The following is a 21,775-nucleotide window of genomic DNA, read 5'->3' as shown; positions in this document are numbered from 1 at the left end:
GAAGTGTAAAATGAAATAGGTTCAAGTTTATTCATTGCAATATTGCTAAGAGTAGGAAAATACCCGAAGCAACCCTAGTGTTTGTCCTAAAGGACTGCCTGAATAATATACTCCATAACTCAAGAAAGAAATGAGCAACCTTTCTATAGACTGAAAAGGAAATATCTTCAAGGTAGACTGTTAAATGCGCAAAGCAAAGAGTAGAACTGCTGTTATGGGCTGAACTGTGTTCTTTACTCTCAATTCATGTGTGGAAGCCCTAAACCCCAGTGCCTCAGAATGGAAGTGTATTTGCAGATAGAGCCTTTAAAGAGGTAATGAAGTTAAAATGAGGTCAGTAGGGCGGGCCCTAATCCAATCTGACTGCTGTCTTTATAAGAAGAGATTAGGGTACAGACAAGATAGATCTATGGACAACCATGTGAGTAGATGACCAAGCCAAGCAAGCCAAGGAGAGAGGCCTCAGGAGAAAGCAATCTTGTCAGCACCTTCATCTTGGACTTCCAGCCTCCAGAACTGTGAAAACATCAATTTCTGTTGTCTAAATTGTCTTGTCTGTGGTATTTGTTATGGCAGACTTAGCCAAATGATTCAACTGTGCTAAAGAAGATTATGTAAAAAGGGGAAATGAAAATATATATTTGTATTTACTTTCATACAAACACAAATAATTGTAAAAATCCAAGAAAGTATTGGGTGGGCCAAAAGGTTCATTCAGTTTTTTCCCGTAAGATGGCTCTAGTAGCGCTTAGTTGTCTTTAACTTCATTTGAAACAATTTTGTTAGATTGTATGTGACAGCTGTCATATCAGCATGCATTTAAAAAAAGACATCAAAATTGGTGAATTTTTGTGTAGCCATTTTAATATTGAAGACGGAAGAAAAGCAACAATTTCGGCATATTATGCTTTATTATTTCAAGAAAGCTAAAAACGCAACCGAAACGCACAAAAAGATTTGTGCAGGGCTTCCCTGGCGGCGCAGTGGTTGAGAGTCCGCCTGCCGATTCAGGGGACGCGGGTTCATGCCCTGGTCCGGGAAGATCCCACATGCTGCGGAGCGGCTGGGCCCGTGAGCCATGGCCGCTGAGCCTGCGCGTCCGGAGCCTGTGCTCCGCAGCAGGAGAGGCCACAGCAGTAAGAGGCCCGAGTACCGCAAAAAAAAAAAAAAAAAAAAAAAGATTTGTGCAGTGTACGGAGGAGGTGCTGTGACTGATCAAACATGTCAAAAGTGGTTTGCGAAGTTTCGTGCTGGAGATTTCTCGCTGAACTATACTCCATGGTTGGGTAGACCAGTTGAAGTTGATAGCGATCAAATCGAAACAACAATTGAGAACAATCAACATTATACCACACGGGAGATAGCCGACATATTCAAAATATCCAAATCAAGTGTTGAAAATCATCTGCACCAGCTTGGTCATGTTCGTCACTTTGATGTTTGCGTTCCACATAAATTAAGCAAACAAAACCTTCTTGACCATATTTCCGCATGCGATTCTCTACTGGAACGTCATGAAAACGTTCCGTTTTTAAAATAAATTGTGATGGGTGATGTAAAGTGGATACTGTACAACAATGTGGAACGGAAGAGATCATGGGGCAAGCAAAATGAAGCACCACCAACCACACCAAAGGCCGGTCTTCATCCAAAGAAGGTGATGTTGTGTATATGGTGGGATTGGAAGGGAGTCCGCTATTATGAGCTCCTTCTGGAAAACCAAACGATTAATTCCAACAAGAACCACTCCCAATTAGATCAACTGAAAGCAGCACTCAACAAAAAGCGTCCAGAGTAGTCAACAGAAAACGCATAATCTTCCATCAGGATAATGCAAGACCATATGTTTCTTTGATGACCATGCAAAAACTGTTACAGCTTGGCTGGGAAGTTCTGATTCATCCGCTGTATTCACCAGACATTGAGCCTTCAGATTTCCATTTATTTCAGTCTTTACAAAATTCTCTTAATGGAAAAAATTTCAATTCCTGGGAAGACTGTAAAAGTCACCTGGAACAGTTCTTTGCTTAAAAAGATAAAAAGTTTTGGGAAGATGGAATTGTGAAATAGCCTGGAAATTGGCAGAGGTAGTGGAACAAAAGGGTGAATACAGGGCTTCCCTGGTGGTGCAGTGGTTGAGAGTCCGCCTGCCGATGCAGGGGACACGGGTTCGTGCCCTGGTCTGGGAAGATCCCACATGCCGCAGAGCGGCTGGGCCCGTGAGCCATGGCCGCTGAGCCTGTGCGTCCGGAGCCTGTACGCCACAACAGTGAGAGGCCCGCATACCACAAAAAAAAAAAAAAAAAAAAAAAAAAGGCTTCTGTTCCTCTTTCTGCTCAACCAACAGAGCCAAGACTAAATTACTTAGATCTGAAGTACAGTGACATGTTCAAAGAAATCAGTTCAACTGCAAATGGACCTGGAATCTACGAAACGTTCAGGACTCCTATTTATCGTCAGGTGCAAGAAGCTGAACAGCATGAAAACAAATATTTCCGAGAGATATGCTCAGCTCCATCGGGCAGATGTATCACCAATAAACGTCGATCTTCACACAGTGAGAGGACCAGCAAGAGCCAAACCAGACTCTCTCAGAAAAGACCACATATTAAACCCCCAAAGTCTTCTCTTGGCATTAAACAGAAGCACAAAAGTTTAAGGGTGAATACGTTTTTCAATAAAGTTCTTGGTGAAAATGACAAATGTGTCTTTTATTTTTACTTAAAAAACTGAAGGCACTTTTTATCCTACCCAATAGCAGTAGTGCTTACCTGTGGTGAGGCTAGGGGCTGAGTGGACCCTGAGCAAACCTGGGATACAGGTGAGAATGATCATTTTCAAGGTTTGTTTTTCTTTTGCACTGCATGAATGTATTACACATTCTAAAATTAAAAATAAAAATCTTATATTTTAATGAGAGTATAAAATGGTATAATCATTTTGGAAAAAGGTATGGTCATTTCTTTAAAAAAGAATAAGCATATACCTATCCTATCACCCAGCAAATTGAAGGTACCTGCCAAAGAGAAATGAAAGCATACCTTAATGCAAAGAATTGTACAGGAATTTTCATAACAGTTTTTTTAACATCTTTATTTGAGTATAATTGCTTTACAGTGTTGTGTTAGTTTCTGCTGTATGACTAAGTGAATCAGCTATATGCATACGTATATCCCCATATCCCCTCCCTCTGCGTCTCCCTTCCACCCTCCCTCCTTATCCCACCCCTCTAGGTGGACACAAAGCACCGAACTGATCTCCCTGTGCCATGCAACTGCTTCCCACTAGCTATCTATTTTACGTTTGGTAGTGTATATATGTCCATGCCACTCTCTCACTTTGTCCCAGATTACCCTTCCCCTCCCCATGTCCTCAAGTCCATTCTCTATGTCTGTGTCTTTACTCCTGTCCTGCCCCTAGGTTCATCAGAACCATTTTTTTTTTTTAGATTCCATATATATGTGTTAGCATACGGTATTTGTTTTTCTCTTTCTGACTTACTTCACTCTGTATGACAGACTCTAGGTCCATCCACCTCACTACAAATAACTCAGTTTCATTTCTTTTTATGGCTGAGTGATATTCCATTGTATATATGTGCCACATCTTCTTTATCCATTCATCTGTCGATGGTCACTTGGGTTTCACAGCAGTTTTATTGTCAATAACCAAAAACTGGGATGAGACCACGCATCTATCCTCAGGAGAACAACAGCTAATCGAGCTCAGTGGTGTGCGGGGTGACGTTCAATGCTTGCACTGGCTCCTGGAATCCAAGGGACACATTTTCAGGAATTTGGCAAGCCAGACTTTATTAAAAATTGAATTATAGGGCTTCCCTGTTGGCGCAGTGGTTGGGAGTCTACCTGCTGATGCAGGGGACACGGGTTTGTGCCCCGGTCCGGGAAGATCCCACATGCCGCAGAGCGGCCCGTGAGCCATGGCCGCTGGGCCTGCACGTCCAGAGCCTGTGCTCCACAATGGGAAAGGCCACAACGGTGGGAGGCCCGCGTACCGCAAAAAAAAAAAAAAAAAAAAAAAAATTGAATTATAGGAACTTGATGTAAAGACAAAAGGAATAAACACTCGAAATTCACCCTTTCCTAATTACCGTCTTGTTTCCTGTGCCCTGAGGCTCTTGGCAGCTTTGGGACCTGCCAGGTGGAAACTTGGAGCTACGCTAAGCTGCGGGCTCCCTTCCTGCCTCCCTCCCTGGGCGTCACCTCTGGAGCCTGAAATCCGCCAGGGCAAGAATGCAACTCATGGGATAATAGTAATCAGGGCTTGATTTATTGTTTTGTTAATTTTATAGATTTATGCATATGATGGAGATAATATTAATAATGCAGATTAAAATTTATAAGGGGTGGTGTCTGTAGGTGTCACATTGTGAGAAGAACAAAAAAATTTAGAAAATATTCTCCTAATATTCAAAAACCATTACTATCCTATTCAGCAAAGAAGTCACTCATGTCATTGACAAACAACTGAAATTCCAACAAGGTTATTTCACGTTGATCTTACTTACTAGTTAACATAAAGGAAATAGCAACCCAGAGTACTCTGAAACACGAGAATAATAAGGTGTTTAAGCTTTGCAGTAGTTTGGTATGCAGCAATAGATAATCATGACCACCAGCCCAACTCCAGGCTCAGGTCACGAAATCAATCTAGTGATTCATTGTCTGCGTTTTAAAACATGGATTAGACTGGAAAATAAGAATGTAGAGTATGTGGCACAGAGTAAGGGTAAGTATTGTTTGGTAAAAAGTTATTTTTATATAATATTTTTACTCATATGTTATGTACTGAGTTATGAAGTAAATTTATTATTGTAGGTGAGAGTCAAACAGTTTGAAAATACTATGCTAAGGCACTTGCCTAGAAGCAGAATTGTTTGGTCATAGGGTACCTGCACCTTAAAACTTACTAGGTCATGCTGAATTGTTCTTTAAAGTGTTTGTAACAAGCTACACTATCCCCACTAAGATATGAACTCTGGTACCTTCACATATTTGTCACATTTACCATGAAGTTTTAGATTTTTGCCAAACAGGTAGGTATGAAATTGTATCTCAGGATTTTTTTTTTTTAGTTGAAGTATTTGGTTTACAATATTGTGTTTCAGGTATACAGCAAAGTGATTCAGTTATATAGATATAGATATATATTTTTTTTTCAGTTTATTTTCCATTATAAGTTATTACAAGATACTGAATATTATTTCCTGTGTTAAACAGTAAATCCTTGTTGCTTATCTATTTTATATATAGTAGTGTGTTCAGGATTGTTTTAATTTCCATTTCTTACATACCTGATGTACATCCTTGTAAACAATTTTTGGCTGGAGTTTCTGTTTATTATGGGATAGTTGCCTCAAAGCATTACTGGTTTAAAGAGTATGAAGTTTTGTGGGTTTTTTTGGTGGCGCCACGCGGCTTGAAGGGATCTTAATTCCCTGACCAGGGATTGAACCCAGGCCCTCAGCAGTGAAAGCGCAGAGTCCTAACCACTGTGCCACCAGGGAATTCCCAAGTATGAAGTATTTTAAACCTCTTGATATTATCAAATTTTATTCCAGGATTGTACTAATTTACAATTGCACAAGCAAGTGTATCACAGTGACCGTCTCATCAAATCCTTGCATTGAGTATTTCACTAAAAATCTTTTAAAATTTCCCACTATCTTTTAGATAGCTGGTGGGAAGCTGCTGCATAGCACAGGGAAATCAGCTCGGTGCTTTGTGACCACCTAGAGGGGTGGGATAGGGAGGGTGGGAGGGAGGCTCAAGAGGGAGGAGATATGGGGATATATGTACATGTATAGCTGATTAAATTTTTTAAAAATCTTTTAAAATTTAATCACTGAAAATCTATATTTCATTTGTTTTAATTTGATTTGCTAGATTGCAGGCAAGATTCATTTAAAAATATTTGTTGCATTTTTTCATTTGTGAATGATTTATTCATATTTCCTTTGCCTTTTTAAAAAAATATTTATTTGGCTGTGTCGGGCCTTAGTTGCAGCACGTGGGATTTTGGTGCTGCATGTGGGATTTTTAATTGTGGAATGTGGGATGGAGTTCCCTGACCAGATATAAAACCCAGGCCCCCTGCATTGGGAACATGGAGTCTTAGCCACTGGACCACCAGGGAAGTCCCTTTGCCTGTTTTTATATTGGAGTCTTAGTGTTCTTCTTGTCAACTATATATAAACTGAGGGTTTAAGTGGAAAATAGCACTGTTTTCTGCTCACCATCTAGCTGGAGGCAAAGTGTTTGAGAGCACAAAACTCTGTTTTGGTTCTGCACATTGGGCTGAACACAGAGATCTATGTCTCTTCCCTTCCAAAGCCCTATTAAGGTAAAAGAAAACATGTTTGTAAAAGTCCTGGAAAACAAGTTAAGGGCACTGTCAGTTAACCAAACATTTTGAGACAATTGAGCATGAGAGAAAGCAATTGGGGTTGGAGGCTTTTGATTCAAGACAGCAGATCAAGAATAGACTTTTACACTTCTATTTTCTCCTTAGACTTTTATGAAATAGATGATAAATGTTTAAAAAATAATAGGCAGCACAGAAAACTGAAGCAGTAGGAGAGGCCCTGGTTGGGTGGGGGAGGGAAAGGACTCACTTTCAAGTGGATGGTCCAAATAGGCAGAAAAACCTGCAACCTAGAGCAAGTGTGATGGGGGCAGAGGGGAAAGGTGGTGAGAAATGGGTCTGTAAACAAGAACAGTAACTGTAAAGCTGCCTGTGCCACAGCTACACCCCATCTCTCTTCCTCATTCTTGTGTGCATTGGGAGTTTCATGCTTATAGTGGGCAAAAACCCAACTGCTCTCTTCAAAAGAAATGGACTCAACCGAAGAAAGCCAAGGCTTCACAGCAGATGTCAAGGGCAAAATAAAGTCAAATATAAGTGCACAAAACTCATTGTTTCCTACCCGATAGAGGCAGTTCCAGCATTTCCTCATAGGAGGAGCAAAGGTGTATCAAGCTCGGTGGAAGAGCTTCCTATTCCTGAGCTGGACTTTGCTTTGGCTCAACCCACGCTCTGTTCTCACTAGAATTGTATGTCTGTTGGGATGGATTTGGGGTACTGATGAAAATTGTGGGGCTGGTGAAGTCCAACTGCTCTACCCTAAGTGGCACCTCTGCTATAGATAGATAGAGAGATAGATAGATAGGTGCTGCAGGAAAATAAAAAGTAATCCAACAAAGAGAACATGAGCAGCTGTGATTCATTTAGAAAAGGTAAAGGAAGCTGGAAATAAAAAAATGTCTATTACCTCCTGTTACTTGGAAGATTCTCATTCCAGATTATGTGGGATTGGCAGGGGGATGATGTTTTACTTCATGTCCTATTTAGCTTTTCTTTTTTAACCACAAGAACTTATCACTTTCTTTTTTGCAATAAAGAAAGAGTACTAGTAATTGGGAAGTGGGGCTAATCAGGTCATAATTTGGTTTGCCTGGGTTGAGGACCACACGTTCTATGGAGCCAAGGAGTCAAGCAGCTAATGGAAGCAGAGACCCAGTGTGGTTCCCTGAAGCACACCTTTCAGTATTGGCCACATATTTAGTACTGGGAGATGTGTGGCTTACCCAATGTTAGCCTTCTCCCTACTGTAATTTTCTTGTCAGCAGGCTTGGACAGAAAGCCAATTTTATTAACCAGAAAACTTACTAGTGGGTGCACCTGCTCCAGTCCCCAGAACATCTACCTTCACCAAACTGGATTCAAGTACTACTTTTTCTTGTCGTTAAGTTGTTAAAGTGATTTTTAAGTTGTTTGAGTGATGCATTAAAGAAAATTTGGAAAGTACAGAAAAGTAGGAAGAAGAAATAAGTCATGCACAATCCCATCACTCAAAGACGACATGTTAGTGTATTTTTGGACACTCCAAATCCAAGCCCTGAAAGATAGGTACATAACACTGAAGGTAGTTAGAGTTAGACTTGTAGCTCTACAGAGAGAAGTCAGTATCCCCCGACGATACTGAGGGGCTATACCCTTCACTCAGTTTCCCCTGAAGTTAACATCTTACATAACCATGGTACACTTGTCAAAACTAAAAATAGCTAATAATTACAATTAACTAAAATCAAGAATTTATTTGGAATTTACAAATTTTTTCACTAACATTTTTTTTTCCTGTTACAGGATCCCATCCAGGACACTACACTGCATGTGAGTTTCTCAGTCTTTCTTTGTTTTTCATGCTCTTCATAGTTTTGAGGAATACTGGTGAGGTTTTTTTTTTTTTTTTTTTTTTTTTTATTTTTTAAAGAAGATGTTGGGGGTAGGAGTTTTTATTAATTAATTAATTTATTTTTGCTGTGTTGCGTCTTCATTTCTGTGTGAGGGCTTTCTCTAGTTGTGGCAAGCGGGGGCCACTCTTCATCGCGGTGCGCGGGCCTCTCACTATCGCGGCCTCTTGTTGCGGAGCACAGGCTCCAGACGCGCAGGCTCAGTAGTCGTGGCTCACGGGCCTAGTTGCTCCGCGGCATGTGGGATCCTCCCAGACCAGGGCTCGAACCCGTGTCCCCTGCATTAGCAGGCAGATTCTCAACCACTGCGCCACCAGGGAAGCCCCTGGTGAGGTTTTTTAAAAATATTTATTCACTTATTTATTTGGCTGCGCTGGGCCTTAGCTGCGGCTCGCGGGATCTTTTATTTGTAGCATGTGGGATCTAGTTCCCTGACCAGGGATCAAACACGGGCCCCCTACATTGGGAGCACGGAGTCATAGCCACTGGACCACCAGGGAAGTCCCTGGTGAGGTATTTTGTGGACTATCCCTCAATTGGGATTTGTCTGCTGTTTTTCTCATAGTTAGACTGGGGCTATGCTTGTTTAGGGGAGTAAGACTGCAGGAAAAGTGACCTTGTTATTACGTCGTATCAAGGGTAAATACTATCAACAAGACATTGCTGTTGATGTTAATCTTGATCACGTGGTTGAGTAGTGTTTGTCAGGTTTCTCCTCCGTAGAAGTTATTTTTCCCCTTTCCAACACTGCACTCTGGGAGGAAGTGACCATGCACAGACCACGCTCAGGGGTGCGTGGGTGGAGATTAATACACCCTCTGTATGGAGCATGATTAATTAGAATTCTTCTATAAGGAAGAGTTAGCTCCTCTCCCCAGTAATGTATTTAATTATTTATTTACAGCAGAATAGACTCTAATACACTTATTTTATATTCTAAGTTATAACTGTGCCAGGTTTGGGCACTGGAAGCTGTTTCAGGTTGAGTCCTATGTCCCTCGACAGGCCCACACGCGTTATTTTTGAGCATTCCGTACTTCTGGCGCTACCCCATGCTCCAATCAGCTGTACTTTCCCCGAAGCAGTTCTAGAGTCAGTAGTTTCTTTAAAGTGCCCTGCCCGGCTCCTTTCACTGGAGTGTGGTACTTAAAAGCAAAATCAGGGGGCCTACAGTTCCTCTTCAGGTGAAACTTAAAGCCTGCGCACCCCGCGTATGAGCCAGGATTGCCCGGGCCCCACCGAACCTCCCGGCCTGCAGTGCGTGCCGTGCGCATGCGCGCCGGGGAGACGTGCCGTCGGACGGCGGCCAGGACGCTGGCGTGAGGCAGTCGGAGCCGAGGAACCCGGCAGTGTCCTTGCGCTCCCGCCCTGCTTCGGTACGCGGCTGTGGCCGGAGGCTTTGCAGGTGAGTGTTCTCGTCCGGTCCGGCCGACCCAGACCCCCTCGGGCCGGGCTCACCCACCCCACGCCCTTCCAGGGAGACCCCAGGCCCGCGCCCTCCGCTCCCCACCCCGGGCGTCGGTCCCCCCGGAGCCTCTCCAGGAGACTCCCGTCAGCGCCCCCCAGCCCCACCCGAGTCCTTCCCCTCTCCTCTCCTCTTCCTTCCTCTCCTCCCCACTCCCCTTCCCCCTCGCCTCCCTTCCCCGGATCCCTCCGGAGCCTCCCCTAGAGCCTCCCCTAGAGCCGCCCGCTCGCTGCCCCTCCGGAGCAGACCCCCCCTCCTCCCGGCTCTCCCCCTCCCCTCCCCCCTCCCCCGGTCAGTCTAGAGTCTCCCCTGGAGCCGCCCGCCCCGCCAGAGCGCTCCTGCTGCCCCCCGCCTTCCCGCGCCGGCACCCCGCCTTTCTGCCCGCGGGGCGCAGGTCTCCGCCCCTGCAGCCCGTCTGGTCGAGGGGATTGGGGCTCTTTTTGGTTTTCCTGCCGCCCGGAGGTCGCAGCCTCCTTAAGGAGTCCGGAATGGCATTGAAGCTTTGCGCTCTCGGGTGGGGCCCGCCTCCGCTCGTTTCACCTACTCTTGGTTTTGCAGTGTCGTTGGCTTTAAGTGCTTGGGGTTGTATTATATGTCTTTTTCCACGTTTGATTCTCTCACCGAACTACATCGAGAACCCCAGAGGTCAGGGGTTTTCATTTCGCGTCAGAGTAGTGTTTTTTGTTTGTTTTTAACTCAAAAATAGAGTAATTTACACAGAAAAGTCGGCATAAATGACCGAATAGTAAAGTTCCGGGTTTTCAGCGTGAGTGGGGGGAAGGAATGAGGTGGGACGATCACAGTGTCGAAGATCTAGGGGAACGTGGTTAATTCCAAACGCTGTTGACTCCTGAGAAGCTTTCGTTGTTTTAATACCTCCTCTGACTAGGACGCGGTGGAGCCTCTGCCAGAGGGAGCGGCGCTTAGTCTAAAACGAGGGAAGTTCCTCTGTCTTGGTGGTCTTTGAGGAAACCAGTGCCAATGCAGGAAGTGACTTGTGTGAAAGTCACGAGGGGAATTAGGGCCCAAGCTGGGACTGTTAACTATCTGTTTATTTACGATCCTTCATGTTTGTCTGACAAATGAATGACCAAAATATCTGTGTATGTGTGCATGTGCTTCTGCGACTGGTCCTTTTGTGCTCAGGAGTGGCCCCTGGGCTGGGCTGATGGTTATTGATGGGAGGTGGGTATTGGGAAGAGAGCTGGGCAGGTGCTTGTCTGGACTTCCCTTGTGCTTGGTGTTTACTCAGTGGGGTAGTGATTCCTTAACTCCTCCCATCTCTGAGGGCAGGAATCAAACATATGTTGCAGGATTCTCCTGGCAGATAAGAGTGTCTCGCACAGTGTAGGTGGTCAGTAAATGCTTCCTGAAGGAGGCTGCAGAGAAGAGCTCAGAACCAGACAATGGTTCTTTACTAGCATATTTTTAATGGTGTTAGCACGTTCTGTAGGTGAATTTCCTGATAATCTCAGGGACTGAATTTGTGAAATGTATAGGTCAGTGGTATAGAAAGAACGGATACCACTCTTGAGGTAGTCATATTACTCCTTGGGGGAAGATAGAGGTTTTTCTTTTCTTTTCTTTTCTTTTTAATTAATTTTTATTGGAGTATAGTTGTTTTACAATGTTGTGTTTCTGCTGTACAGCAAAGTGAATCAGCTATACGCATACATATATCCCCTCTTTTTTGGATTTCCTTCCCATTTAGGTCACCACAGGGCACTGAGTAGAGAGGTTTTTCTTGACTCCCTCTAGAAGACTTGCTATACTTCCCAGCTTGCCATCCTACATTAATATTTGGGTTCTTTCTCCTTTCCTCTGTCTTTTTTCTTTTTTACTGGATGTCTAAAGAAATTAAAGAATTACTTTATTAGTGTCAGTAACTGCCAAAAACTGCTGAGTAAAATAAACTATTAAAAATGTTAACAAAGAGTGGGCTAGTGGAACCAGTCATGTTTTATTTGTTGTATATTTGCTTCTGAATTTGATCATGAGGCCAGAGTTGAACTTTCTTGCCTCTTTGTTTTAGTCTGTCTGTCCTTTGATGAGTGCTTATATTGGGCTTGTAATTAAGAACTGATTGCTACCTGAATGGCCAACACCACATATGAACTGACTGGGATGGATCACCCAGTCCTTCTTGTCCCCTGTGTCATTTTGGAGTCCTTGAAGAACAGAGTTTTCCTCTCTTTGATAAGGAAACAACTTTCACAGCTAAAATACTAGTTCTTCTAGTTAACACATTCTGAAAGTAAATTTCCTGATAATCTCAGGGACTGAATTTGTGAAATGTGTAGGTCAGTGGTACAGAAAGAACAGATACCACTCTTTTTTTTTTTTAGCCACTCTTCGCAGCTTGTGGGATCTTAGTTCCCCGACCAGAGATCAAACCTGGGCTCTTGGCAGTGAGAGCACGGACTCCTAACCACTGGACCGCCAGGGAAGTCCCCAGACATCACTCTTGAGGTAGTCATATTATTCCTTGGGAAGATAGAGTGCTAACTAGAGGAGCCAGGCAAAGTGGGTTTTCAGTTCAGAACTGTCAGATTCCAAAGGCAATATTCTTTCCACCTCTTAAGTTGGTCCCTTTTGGATTCAGTGATTTTTAAAGTGATTTGAGGTCATATTTAAAATAACTTGAATTGGGGAATTCCCAGGTGGTCCAGTGATTAGGAATCGGCGCTCTCACTGCTCGGAGCCCAGGTTCAATCCCTGGTTGAGGAACTAAGATTCCACAAGCCTCGAGGCGTGGCCAAACAAACAGACCTCAAAAACTTGAATTGTTGAATATGGTTTGTATTTTTAAAACTTTCTGTAGGTTTTCTTGGCATGTGAGTAATGTGGCTATTTTGCAACTAGTTTGCTGGCATCCTCTAGAGACCAGCAGCAGATCAGACTTTAATGAGTTTTAGTTTTATGCATTGGATCCTGCTCCAGGGTATAAATAATAGTGAAAGATTGAAATAAGTTATGGAGAGTGGAATTCAACAAGGTACGTCAAAAAGCTACTCCTGTTCCTTCAGAGACTAATTTAGTTATGTATTCTGGGAAGGTTTTTGGTTTGATTTTTTTTTTTTTTTCCTTCGAGGTATGTGTTCAAATTTTGACTGTCAGGTGCATCTTACTAAGTCTTCTAAGCCATTTGAGAAGCAGCCTGATGTGCTTCTGTCTTCTAAAATGTTTTAGGCAAATTTTAGTCAGGTGGATAGTGAGGAAATAATAGCAAAAATAGTAGTAATAATTGCTGTGGGAGCAGCTACCATTTGTTAGTTTTAGTAACTAACAGGCACTATGCACACACAAGTTATTTCACCCAATTTTCCAAACATCCTATCAAGTAGATGTTAGTATTCTCATTGTATAGATGAAGAAACTAAGGCTTGGAAAAGTTAGATAACTTGCCCAAGGTAATTTATATGTGATTGAGCCAGGATATAAATGCAGTTCTTTTGACTTCAAAGCCTGTATTATGAAACATTAGGCTCTATGAATTTTTCAAAGCATATTATCAAAATCATACTTTATGATTTTTGATTGCTAAGAATATACTAAGTTTCTTCCCCCATTTTAAAGAACTGTTAGAAGGGAGGTTCAAGTAAATGGTGTTCATCTAGGGTTTTTTTTTTTTTTTTGGTATGTTTGAGGATAATTCAAATTATTGCGTACATGTTCACATTTATCAAAATAATACACATACATAGGTTGAAAAGCCAAATAACACTTTAAACCTCAGAGTCAAAAAAAACTCACTCCCTTTCCATTAACTAGAGACAAACGTTTTCACCTTTTCTTAGCTGCCTTTTTTACGTTTATATTCGGGACACGATAACATTGCTGTTGATTTAGATGTAATCTTTGACTTCTTGCCATAGAAGACTTTTGCCTCCTGTAAACACTCTTCTTGAGTCCACCAGACTCTCTTAGATGTCGGTCTCTGTCTCCTTCCCCTCCCCCCGCCCCAACACTGTCCTCCAGTCTGGACTGGTTTCTTTTCTAGGCCTGTGGCACAGCTGTCTCCCTGGGACTTTCCTTCACCTGCATCCCCTAGTTCCTCTTGGTTTATGCTCTCATTTTGGTGGAATACATTCTTCGCTAGGCTCTGGAAACAGGGTAGGGTACATGGAAGGTAAATCTTAAGTCGTTCAGCATGTGTGTAAATGTCTTTATTTTATCTACTTGATTGATAATTTGACTGGGTATGGAATTCTGGCTTGAAAATAATTTTCTCTCAGCATTTTGAAGATATTGATCCATTGCCTTCCAGCTTCCAGCATTGCTGGTGAAGATGCCCTAATGCTTTGTTTATCCTTTATGTGACCTCTTTTTTGCTCTGGGAAATTTTTAGGTTCTATTCTTTGTCCATAGAGTTCTGAAATTTCAATTACAAACCTTACCAAGGATCTTTTAAAATTCATCTTGCTGGACACTCATTGAAGTTTTTGTGTCTAGAAATGTATTGTCCTGTTCTGGAAAATGTTTGTATAGTATTTTTTTTATACTTCTTTTGCTGGTTTATTTGTGAAACTCTCCTGTAAGCAGGATGTTTTATATCCCAGGCTTATCCCGTGATTTTTTTCATCTCTCGGCCTTTTTTTTCTTTTTTTCCTTTCAGAGAGATTTCCTCCATCATGATCTTTTCAGTTCTTCTATTTTAAATTTTGGTTAATCACGTTTAACTGAGAGCTCTGAATGTTCCTATTTTAGAACATTTTGGGGGTTTTTTTGGTTAAAATATTGTGTATCATCTTTCTGATAATAGTGATTTTTAAAAAACTTTTCCTTTGCTCCCTGAAGTTGTCTCTGATTCCTGTGAGGTTTTTGAGTTTTTTCAATTTTATTTTTTTCAGTCTCTTTAAGCTTCCTCAGATGTCTGAACATACATGCTATCTGTTTCTATTTAAGATATTAAAAAAACTGATTGAAAGTTCGTGTGTTTGTTTAAAGTTTATCACTTGATGAGAATCCCTGTAGGGCTTTAGGCAGAGACCAGCTTTTTTTTAAAATATCTTTTTAAAAATAAATTTATTTATTTTATTTATTTATTTTCAGCTGCATTGGGTCTTGCTGCGCGTGGGCTTTCTCTAGTTGCGGTGAGCAGGGGCTACTCTTCGTTGCGGTGTGCAGGCTTCTCATTGCGGTGGCTTCTCTTGTTGCGGAGCACGGGCTTCATTAGTTGTGGCGCGTGGTCTCGGTATTTGTGACTCACGGGCCCCAGAGCGCTAGCTCAGAGTCGTGGCACACGGGCTTAGTTGCTCTGTGGCTTGTGGGATCTTCCTGGACCAGGGCTCGAACCCGTGTCCCTTGCGTTGGCAGGCAGATGCCTAACCACTGCGCTACCAGGGAAGCCGGAGACCAGCTTTTTTATAGAAAAAAAGAAATGTCAGTATCAATGAACCTTTGGCTGTGCCCTTCGTCCAGAGCTAGAGAGTCTGGGAGTTAAGTAAAGGAAGAGGACAGGGAGTTTAAAGACATTCACTTACTCTGTTACTCCTCTAAGTTTGGCATCTCTTTTCCACTCTGAGCTACCCCTGGTGTCCCCAAGACTAGAGCCTCTGTGTTTCAGCTTTTCCAGAACGGAGATCCTCAGGATTGGGTAGGGTAGTTGCCTGGATGAGTAGAGGGCCTACTAACTCTTCTTAAAGACTTTCAGTAAATTCTGATATTCTTCCCCACCTTCAGCATTATCTCATACTTCCAGTTTCTGAACCTTTACAGTGTTCTGTGGCTAGAGTTGGCTTGCTGTGTTGTGGCTTCTCATTAGCACATGAAGAGCAGAGAAAGCTGAATTTTATATTAGTTACTACTTGTTCATTTGCCTTTAAAACTTTCTCAGCGTTTTTAGCATCTAATCTGCTTTTGTCTCTGCTTGGATTCTCTTTATGTTTGTGGATTTATGCCTTGTTTTCCCCTTAACTGTCATTTTAGTTGCGTTTCAGGAGAGAGCAGAGTTAGGTGTTTAATCTGTCATTAATGTTGGAAATGGCAAAGCAGTCACCAGCATGGGTGATCTTTATGTTATTCATAGATCTTTTGTCTTGGATTCTCATTTTTAAATTTTTAAAATATTTATTGATTTCTGCTTTTGACTGTGTCGGGTCTTGGTTGCAGCATGTGGGATCCTCTGCTGAGGCACATGGGCTCCTCGTTGTGTGGTTCAGGCTTCTGTCTAGTTGTGGCCCGTGTGCTCAGTAGTTGCGGCACGCGGGCTTAGTTGCCCTGCAACATGTGGGGTCTTAGTTCCCCGTCCAGGGATTGAACCCGTGTCTCCTGCATTGGAAGGCGATTCTTAACCACTGGACCACCAGGGAAGTCCCTGGATTCTCATTTTAATGTCACTGTTGTGTCTTCTGTCTTTGAAAATAACTGTCATGTGATTTGTAGTGTTTAGTATCAAGAAATATGTATTTTCCAGAAATATGTAATATTTCTATATACTGTAGAGGGAAAAATGGGAAGATGAATTTTTAAAGTCTGCCTTTTTTTCTTTTTCCCCTCAGAGCGCTGGTCCTAGGTAACCTCAAGGCAGGGCAGGCTAGCAGGATTCAGGACCAGGAATTGGTCTAGGCTAATGAGTAGGGTACCTGTTTTAGGCAGTGGCATGTGAATGCTCTAGAAGGCTGAGGGCAAGTAGGCTGAGTGATAGGCAATGTTCTCTCCTCCTCTGCTTTGTGGTCAGGGTTCAGGATACCTTGGAGGAGCTTGGCAGGGGACAGACTCTAGATAGAAGGATTTAGCTGTGGTCCAGCGTAGGTAAGGTGGGTCATTTAGGAGCAGGTGAGGCAGCTGCTTATTTACGTACTTGTTACCCTTGGTGTCTCTTATTTATACGGCCCAGTGTGGGGTCTGTATTGTGTTACATCTGGCTTATGGGCTGGCAGCCAGAGGCGAGGGCGCTCCTGCTGATGAGGCATGTGCTCCAGTGGTGATGGGGTACCAACATGGTACCTGACAGCAGAGGCTGGTAGTCACAAAGGGCACATACCTCTTTAATGGAGATAAAGAACTTACTTTCCTGTCCGCAGAGGACTGCCCATCTTGCGGTCTCTGCTAGATGGTAAAATGTCCAGCCTCAGTCCCCCAAGAAGATGACTGTTGGCTGATAATGTTGCCTGATCCGAGTGAAGACACCACAAGTGCTTTAGGAAGCTCCTTTATTTTATTTTTATTTTTAAAAATAAGTTTATTTATTTATTTTATTTTTGGCTGGGTTGGGTTTTTGTTGCTGCGTGTGGGCTTTCTCTAGTTACGGTGAGCGGGGGCTACTCTTCGTTGCGGTGCACGGGCTTCTCATGGCGGTGGCTTCTCTTGTTGTGGAGCACGGGCTCTAGGTGCGCGGGCTTCTGTAGTTGTGGCACGCAGGCTCAGTAGTTGTGGCTCTTGGGCTCTAGAGCACAGGCTCAGTAGTTGTGGCGCATGGGGCTTAGTTGCTCCACGGCATGTGGGATCTTCCCAGACCAGGGATGGAACCTGTGGCCCCTGCACTGGCAGGCGGATTCTTAACCACTGTGCCACCAGGGACGTCCAGGAAGCTCCTTTAATATCCTCTTGGCTTCTTCTGACTTCTGGAGATTGGCTTGTAAGTGCTTTCCCAGAAAGTGCAAGTAACCAAACTTAGCCCATTGCTGAGGGTGTGAATCCAGGGTTCTTTTCCAGGAGTCATTTCTCCCCAGCAGTGTAAGTTTTAGGATGGTTTGAAACCTGTTCCTATGGTCTTCTCTGCTGCCTATGTAGCAGTACACTTGAGTCCTTAACTCAGAAATCTAGACTTTTTGTCTTAAAAAAGAAATCCTAACATCTTAGACAGTAAACAACAAACATCTCTTACTTGTTAATTCAATAACTGCTTGAATTATTTAGTGAGAAGAAGGAATTACACAAATCAGTGTTTAACCTTTTTTTAACCCCCCCCCGCACCTCCCCCACCCCAGTTGTGAAATTGAAGTCACAATGGAAGGTGTGTTTCTCTAACACATTCTATAGTGATGTATATGGTTTTAATCCTTTTATACTTAGGATGCCTTTTAGCCTCAGTTGGTTCTAATGAACCATAATTATTATTTTCACATTGGCACCCATGTTGTCACAATTTGGCCATTAGATGCCGTTTCTTCAGCTGGTTGACTTTTTTTTTCCTGAAAGCATCTTTGTTTTTTGACAGTAAGACAACTTAGGCACATCTTGAGGTGTCCTGTCCCTGAATTGTAACCAGCTCGTTTTCAAGGAGTACTGGCTCCTTTTAGAGGAGACCAGTATTAGAGATAAAGATCTCGGCATGTGAGATTGTTCCACATAATGACTAATGGTAGACAGGCTGATACCAGATAAGAAGCTACTCGAGTCCACAGAACAACTACCCTTTTATAAAAAGTCGTGAGTTTCTGTTGCTAATTTCAGTTTAAGTTTCTTTCTACCTTGTAATCTAATTTTCTCTTTCTTTAATAGTTTTGAACTAGGCATGCCAAAGATACGTTTATAATGTTGTCCTCTCGATGGAGAAGTTTTTTTTTCCATTTTAAATTCTTGACTCCAGTGGCCTGAAATTGATTTCCAAGTTGGCTTTTCAGTTTTCTCCTTTCTTAGTAAATTTATTTATTTAATTTATTTATTTTTGGCTGTGTTGGGTCTTTGTTGCTGTGTGCAGGCTTTCTCTAGTTGCAGTGAGTGGGGGCTACTCTTCATTGTGGTGCGTGGGCCTCTCATTGTGGTGGCTCCTCCCACTGTGGAGCACGGGCTCTAGGCACACAGGCTTCAGTAGTTGTGGCTCCCGGGCTCTGGAGCGTAGGCTCAGTAGTTGTGGCGCACGGGCTTAGCTGCTCCGCGTCATGTGGGATTTTCCCACACCAGGGCTCGAACCCGTGTTCCCTGCACCGGCAGGTGGATTCTTAACCACTGCGCCACCAGGAAGGCCCCAGTTTTCTCTTGTTGACATCCCTTGAGCCACATCTACCTGAAAAGTAAAAGAAACCCAGCCTCACCCCAAGGAAATGCCAAAGAAAACATAGGCACAATATCTGGCAACTCAGATGCTGACCCATACAATTAGTAGATAACTGGAAAGCTCTAGGTCCTTAAGGAACTCTGTTTTTAACTCTTTATTTTCCTGGATGCTACTGGTGGTGGTGTTAATCTTACAGCCACCTAAAGTTGTTGGACTCGGATTCTTGAAGACCTGTGAATAAATGAAGCTGTTCTTAATATCATTGTTAGGCTGAGCTGACATTTTGACTATTATGATTTTCAGCAAGTAACAGCCAAATTAATATCAAGAATCATGAGAGATTTTAAAAAATTTACCACAGAAGTTCAGGAGACTCCTTCCTGTTGCATCACGTTTTTGCACTGTTCACTTGGTTCCATAACCACCAACTCAGAAGGTACCAGCAAAGTTGTATGACAACATTTCAGTCAGGTTTTATATTTATGTTGTATCTAGGTAGCTCCCAATACCTACAAGTAATTTGTGATCTAGTCCCAGCTCTTTTCCAAAGGAAAATAAATGAGTTTATGTTATGATCGTAGGAAGTTTTAGTATAAATATCCAGGATTTGGCATGAGTTGAATACGTGTTCTATACCCTTCCAGTTTTGTGTTCTGGGGTAATAGTATCACTGCAGAGATGTGATGCTATCTATAACGCTCCATCCCCTATCTTTTTAGCTTACAAGTTTAACCTGTTTCTTCCCTTAGAACGTAAGCTAACATGAAAGCAGGGATTTTTAGCTTGGTCACTGCAAGGCTGGGCACACATTAGATGTTCAAAGAATAGTTGTTGAATGAAAATGTGTTGGTATTATTTCTCTGCCTCAAATCCTTTTGGAAGTAAATGATTGTTTTAGGATGTTTTAGGCTGCAAGTTGCAGGAAACTAGTTCAGCTCAGTTTAAATAATGAAGAAACCCATCGTTTTGCATAATGGAAAGCCTTGCATTAGCGGGAGATCCCTGGTTGGGTGAGTCAGTGACTCAGCAGTTAGCGCTGCCATCGCAACAGTCAGCTGCCCTCAGGCTCCTCCCTTGACTGTCAGCAGGTGTCTCGCAGCAGCAGTGAGCAGCACGAACATGCACTGAGAGAAAGAGAAGAGACTGACTGTGCATCTAGTTCATCTGGGACTGTACGTTTGAGTACCTAAATGTGGGAGGGAAAAATGAAAAGCGTCTTTCCTTTCTTGGTGAGGACAGACAGCATGAATTCGCAGAAACTGCAGGGAGACTAAGACCCTTCAGATTACAGGATTTTGGAGATGCTGGAATATAGGATGATTTGTGAGACTCGAGCCATTCTTAGACATGGGGAAAGTTAAATGAGGGAGAACTCATTTGTTCTTTTGAGGTGCCCACTTGGGCTTGTGTTCCATTCTGCTAACCTTCCAAACCTTTGTGCCTTAAAGAGAATACCTGCTAAAGTAGAAAACAAATGTGGCCCAAAATCTCAGCCTCCAAATAATATCCGTTGATTTCAAAAATAAAATGATACAATACTTGCAAATTGTTTTTTTTTTTAATTATTTATTTATTTTATTTTATTTTTGGCTGCGTTGGGTCCTCATTGCTGCATGCGGGCTTTTCTCTAGTTGTGGCGAGCAGGGGCTACTCTTCGTTGTGGTGCACGGGCTTCTCATTGCAGTGGCTTCTCTTGTTGTGGAGCACGGGCTCTAGGCGCATGGGCTTCAGTAGTTGTTGTGGCGCATGGGCTTCAGTAGTTGTTGTAGCACGTGGGCTCAGTAGTTGTGGCTCGTGGGCTCTAGAGCGCAGGCTCAGTAGTTGTGGTGCACGGGCTTAGTTGCTCCGCAGCATATGGGATCTTCCTGGACCAGGGCTGAAACCCGTGTCCCCTGCATTGGCAGGCAGATTGTTAAGCACTGCGCCACCAGGGAAGCCCCGCAAGTTGTTTTTAAAAACTTAACTAGTACAGAAAGGTGTAATAGGCCTGAAGAGTCACCCTCTTTTCTGACACATATGCAGCACTGCCTCATTCCTCTCCTCAGAGGTGCACATTGTTAACAGTTTTTATGATTCCTTCCAGAAAACAGTTGTGTGGGTATCAGCCACGTGGGCTCACCAGCACATACTGTTCTACTTCATTCCCTTTCACATCTGCATAGCATGCCATGGGTGGAGGTGCTCATTAAGCAGTCCTCTTTCGTGGAGCCCTTTGGTTGGGGCTAGTGTTATACACGTGTTGGTGAACCTGTGTATGTGTATCAATGAGGCATATTTCTAGTAATGGTGAGAAAGCTAGGTCAAAGTATATGAATATTTAAAATTTGGATGGATATTGTCAAATTTCCCTCCCAAAAGGTTACACCAGTTTTCATTCCTGCCATTATGCTTTCTCCTTTCTGGGTATCATAGTTTTTTTTCATTTGTGGCCCTCTGATTGATAGGTAATATTGTTAACTTGTGATTTGAATTTTGTTAGTTGAATTGAGAGAAATGGAGTAGCTTATGAGTTTTTTGCCTGTTCATGTTTCTTTTCCTGTGAACTGCCAAATGATTGCTGTTTCTGTTATAAGTGAGCTGTGTATGTGAAGGAAATTAACTCACTGTGGCCGTATATATGGTTGTAAAACATATTTTTCTTAATCTTTTATTGGTCTTTTTGACTTTATTTTTTGCCCCTCAGATTTTTATTTTTATGGAGTTAAATTTATCCACCTGTTTTTTCATGACTTCTGGCGTTCTGCTCTGACCTGGCCACTCCACCTGCTGACAGCAGGGTGCGCCTTACTGGGCTGTGTACAGCTGTTAGGGCACAGCAGGGGTAAGGCTGAGGCCGCTGGGCCCCAGAGCCTCATGATACCAGGCACATTAGGAGAAGCCACAAGTCCTTAACAGCTGAATCTTTGTGTTCTAGGGCTGCTTTATGTCTGTTAGATGTAAGTGGAGTTAGACTTAGTAAGGTGGACAGGGTGCTGAGGCTAAAGCCTAGGGTTCGCGTGGGGGGTTGTATTGGCCGTATTAAGGAGGTACTGGGTAAATTTCAGGTGGCCAGTGAGGTAAAATGGCTTTGGTCCTTTCCTCAGCTGACACTGAAAG

The 21,775-nt window shown here is 42.9% G+C and overlaps 1 protein-coding gene across 2 annotated transcripts in view; it reads left to right on the top strand.

Moving 5' to 3' along the window:
- The first annotated feature begins 9,544 nt into the window (after nt 1-9,544).
- The window catches only part of PLEKHB2 (pleckstrin homology domain containing B2), a 42,481-nt gene continuing 30,250 nt past the window's right edge, over nt 9,545-21,775 (top strand). The window contains exon 1 of one of the 2 annotated variants that reach the window (XM_081241966.1): nt 9,545-9,678. The gene's annotated coding sequence lies outside the window, so the exon portion shown is untranslated. The remainder of the gene's footprint in view (nt 9,679-21,775) is intronic. The other variant, XM_081241965.1, reaches the window with a different exon arrangement.

Source organism: Mesoplodon bidens (genome assembly GCF_964165515.1).
Source record: "Mesoplodon bidens genome assembly, chromosome: 8".
In the NCBI taxonomy this organism is placed as follows: domain Eukaryota; kingdom Metazoa; phylum Chordata; class Mammalia; order Artiodactyla; family Ziphiidae; genus Mesoplodon; species Mesoplodon bidens.
Note: the sequence above shows the minus strand (reverse complement) of the source record. Positions and strands in the feature narration are given on the sequence as shown.